Here is a 4,863-nt window from a genome sequence, read left to right as displayed (position 1 = left end):
GAAGGGGTATTGGGCCAGCCAGCATCTGAAATTGAGGGAAATATGGACAAACGTTTTCGTGTAAATTCATGGATTGCAAGACAAAGGAAGTTACCCAGAGATGTGGTGGTCTATTTTACAAAGAGAGTAATTAGAGATGAAGTCATTCAAGCTGCTTATGATACTAAACTGGTAGTGGCTGAGCAAGAAGTCTTGGTTTTAAAAGAGATTCCTCCGAAGATTTTAAGGAGAAGGAAAGATTTTGCATTTCTAGTACAGGAACTTAAGAAATGTGATATTAAGTTTAGATGGGAGATTCCAGTTGGACTGGTGGTGACGCATGAAGATAAAAGACATCGTCTGGTTACTGTGGCCCAGGCACGTGATTTTTATAGCAATGTGTTAAAAGCAACCCCCCTATCATTTTTGGAAGCTGTAAAGGGATACGGCGAGGGAAAGCTTCAAGATGTTGCAGACAGACAGATAGAGGACAATGGTGTTGGAGGGGATCAAGATACAGTTTCATCGGATGTTGCAGGAGGCCAGAGGATGACGCGTGCCGCCCTAAGAAGAGCGAGACGAGAGCAAGAGCAAGACCAGCAGATAGTTATGGAATCTCCAAAGTGTACTTACAGTGAAGCTGTGGGAGGGGCGCGGTCCAAAGAAGTTTTGGGGGTCATGACAGACGTGCTCCAAAAGCTTTGGGGCGTTAAGATTGCTGATTAAATTTTTAAATTAGAATGTTAATGGATTAAATTTATCATAGAGGAGAAAGAAAGTTTTTTTTAATATTTAACACAATTTAAGATTGATGTTATTTGCTTGTTAGAAAAGTATATTAGGGTTATGGACTAAAAGTATGTGTTGAACTAAGAATGGGTATGCAAGCTCCTAATTAACAACAAGTTGTCTTACAGACTGCTTAAACCTTTTTTTTTACTCTTTTTATTTGAACTCAAGGATGATTTGGAACTGCGAGACATTTGGCGTGATACATGCAAGAATTATTTTTGATTATGGTTTAGTTTGGTTGGAGATTATTAAGGTTAATAGAGATAGGCGCTTTTGGCGCGTAACTGAGAATTTGTTTAGAAATTAGAGAAAGGTTGGAGAATGTAAATAGTAGGTGAAAGTTTTTTTTTCTTCTTTTTTTTGAAATTAATATGAATAAGGACTGGGATTAAGAAAATCTATTCTGAGTAAAGCTCTTTTTCTGTTTTCGTCTTTTTCTTTTTTACTTTATTTGTAATATTAATATTGTTTGTATTCATTTTACATGAGCTAGAGGGAGATAGAATTAATAGTTTATTGCTGATAACATAGGGGTGCTTATGTTTGTTTTTTGATTTTATACCCTGTATTTAGCTCTGGGAAGTCGGGGGGGGGGAGGAGGGAATGGGGGAAAGGGATAGGGAGGGTTGGGTGGGGGTGGGGGAGGGGGGGATTAAAGTCAAAATGTATTGTAAAACTTTTTTTTAAAAAAAGACAATAGGCCATGGGAAGGTAATAATTTCTAGTTCTTCCTTAAACGCAAAAGCTAACAGGATGACTTTTGGCCAGTTTTTTTCTTTTAGCTCTAGGAAGCAGGAAATGGAAAAACTTGCCAAGAAAATTGCAGGAACTTGTCCAGTCACCAGGAGCCAACACTGAGACAAAGGGAGGAGGAGGAAGAAGAGAAAGGAGGAGGAGGAGGAGGAGGAGGAAAGGAAGAAGAAAGAAGAAAGAAGAAAGAAGAAGAAGAAGAAGAAGAAGAAGAAGAAGAAGAAGAAGAAGAAGAAGAAGAAGAAGAAGAAGAAGAAGAAGAAGTCTAAATTCTTTCTGCTAAGGAGTAGCTGAATATTTGCATCCATCATGTTCAATATGTTGCTATTTTCTGTAATCAGCTGAAATACATAAATTTTTTATTTTATTTTTTTTATTTTTTTATTTTTATTATATTTATATACCGCCCTTTCCCTGAGGACTCAGGGCGGTTTACAGGGAATTAAAAATCAAAACGTACAAAAGTTAAAACCAGTTAAAAAATATTAAATTCACCCTGTACACTTAAAAACCCCAGTTAAAATTTTCTCCTCAGCCTGGGCCCGAGAGCTCGAAGAGCCAGGTCTTCAGGCCCCAGCGGAATGATCGGAGGTCGGGGGCAGTCCTCAGCTCCACCGGCAGCTGGTTCCAGAGGGCAGGCGCTCCCACTGAGAAGGCCCTATCCCTGGGTGTCACCCGCCGACAATCTCTCACCGGCGGCACCCTGAGCAGACCCTCCCTGTGGGAGCGCACTGAGCAAAGGGCGTTTGATGCCGGCAGCAGGTGTTCCCTCAAATAGCCCGGACCCAGGCCATGTATCACAGATCGCTGTCCACATTTGCAGAAGGATGTGCACATCTTTCTTCCTTATAGATGTTGTGTCAGTTTGTGTACCCTTTGGGATTCATTGAAGAACACAATTTGACTAGGGATTTTTCTCTAGTCAATTAAACTTTTTCATATAACCGTAATACTTAAGTTCTTATTTATATGAACAGCAGTAGAAAGACAAAGAGAACTTTATTTAGGTCATTGACCAATAAAAGTACAATCAATAAATGAGCAGCAGAGAACTGTCCCCTCTAGCTTGATCTGATTCTAAGATTAAGACGCTATCACTGGAGTTTCTATTCCTATATATGAATATTCCTATCCAAATAATAATAATAATAATAATAATAATAATAATAATAATAATAATAATAATAATAATAATAATAATAATAATAATAATAGTTGGAAGGGACCTTGGAGGTCATCTAGTCCAACCCCCTGCTCAGACAAATGGCTGTCCAGTCTTTTCATAAAAACTTCCAGTGTTGGAACAGCAGTAGAAAGAGAAGGTTACCATCTCATCCATTGCTTGCTGGAGAAAGCGGTTAACATAACTGTTGGGGTAGCTTGGAGTTAAAACTAATCTTTCTGTTTGTTTCAGTACTAACTGAATTTGCTATTCACATGACAAGTAACTCTACCCTTTACTAAGTATGTTATGTGACCAGAATTTTTTTATATATTTGTACTTCTGCCTTCATAAAGCAAGTAGATATGTTTTTTATGAATGATAAAAGATCTATATACATTTGGTAAAAGTTTGCCCACACATCCATGTTGTTTTCTAATTTCTGATGCAACTACCATTTTAATATAATAACTTATGATTAAAAAATATATAAACTCTAAAAATCTATCACTTGCAAAGCTATGGCATCTATCCTGAAAAAATTGTGAAAACTTCATCTACTGGGACTCTTTTCTTTCTTTAACTTCTAAATTTCAAGCTAATCATTCCTTTCCATTTTTTAAAAGGCAAGAATAAAACTGTTTATACCAAATGTTCTCCAACATTTCTTTACTGTTTTGTTTCACATTACCCATAATCACACAGGATCTCAGAAATGAAATGAAACTTCTCTTTAGAGCAGAATACCACTGGAATGCACAAATTATCTATGGTTAAACAGAATACAAAATGGCTAGCAAACACTATATTTGGGCTGAACGTGTGCTATACAGTTTCTTTTGCCTCCTTGTCCTCAAAAGGAAATTCAAACTTTAAAAAAAGGAAATCTGTCATTAACAGAGTGCAGTTTTGTTTATAAGCTGGAATGTCTACTGTAATTTAGAGAAAAAAAATAGAGACTTGCTCAAGATGCGGCAGCTTATTATAATTTTTCTTTTTTTAAAAAAACTTCCTTGAATGAAAAGCAGAGTGAGTCTCTGCTTCTTTCATGAGACATAATGATGAGATAAGATAGATAACCTTATTTTCTGTGAGCAAAGAGGAGCTGATAATTTGCATAAAGTCTACAAGTTTCTGCTGTCCAAAGGTTGAGAGTAAATGAAGTTAGAATAATCAAAATAAACTTATTCGCAGCATACATTTAAAGGGAGTCGGAAAGCTTCTGTTGGTGTGGAATATTTATTCATTAAATTTATATACCACCAATATCATGGTTCAAAGCAATGCTTAATATATCCGTTACATTAAATGAGTGATGAATGCGATCACGCAAATCAATTCACAAAAGACTGTACTTACCAGGCTAAGATACCAGGCCTAATATTGACAAATATATCAATAACACTTAGACTTATATGCCACTTCACAGTGCTTTACAGTCCTCTCTAAGTGGTTTTTCAGAGTCAGCATATGGCCCCCAACAATCCAGCTTCTCAGTTTACTGACCTTGGAAGGATGGAAGGCTGAGTCAACTTTGAGCCTGTCAGGATCAAACTGCTGGCAGTTACTGCATTCTAACCTCTGCACCACCAGGGCTCATGAAAGACATATATAAAGTCTAAAAAGTTGTTGAGAGAAACTGAACAACTCAAAAGACTCTTCTCACAAAAATATTTGACCTATATACAATTAGTTAAGGAAGATTTGCTTACTCTTCCCCAGTAGCATATTGGACGCCTTCCGACCTGAGGGGCTCATCTTCCAGCGTCATATCGTTTTGCATTTTGGTACTGTCCATAGGGTTTTCATGGCAAAGATACTGGAGTGGTTTGCCATTTCCTTCTCCAGTGGATCACGTTTTGTCAGAACTCTCTGCTATGACCTTTCCGTCTTGGGTGGCCCTGCACGGCATAGCTCATAGCTTCATTGAATTACGCAAGCCCCTTCGCCACGACAAGGCAGTAATCCATGAAGTGGGGTCTTCAGTTTAGATTTGTATTAAGAACATGTTATGATAGTCAGGAAAAAAATAAGGGAAATGTTAGAAGAAAATGGGAAAATTAGAAAGAAAATGGGATCACATCCACTCTTGACTTTGGTTCTGTCTATTATTTATTTAACTATCTTCTTTAACATGTGACTTTCATTTCAAAGGGAATCTGCAGAAAAAATGTACTCCA

This window comes from Vipera berus (genome assembly GCF_964194415.1).
Source record: "Vipera berus genome assembly, chromosome: 7".
Taxonomy (NCBI): domain Eukaryota; kingdom Metazoa; phylum Chordata; class Lepidosauria; order Squamata; family Viperidae; genus Vipera; species Vipera berus.
This window is presented reverse-complemented; position numbering follows the sequence as displayed.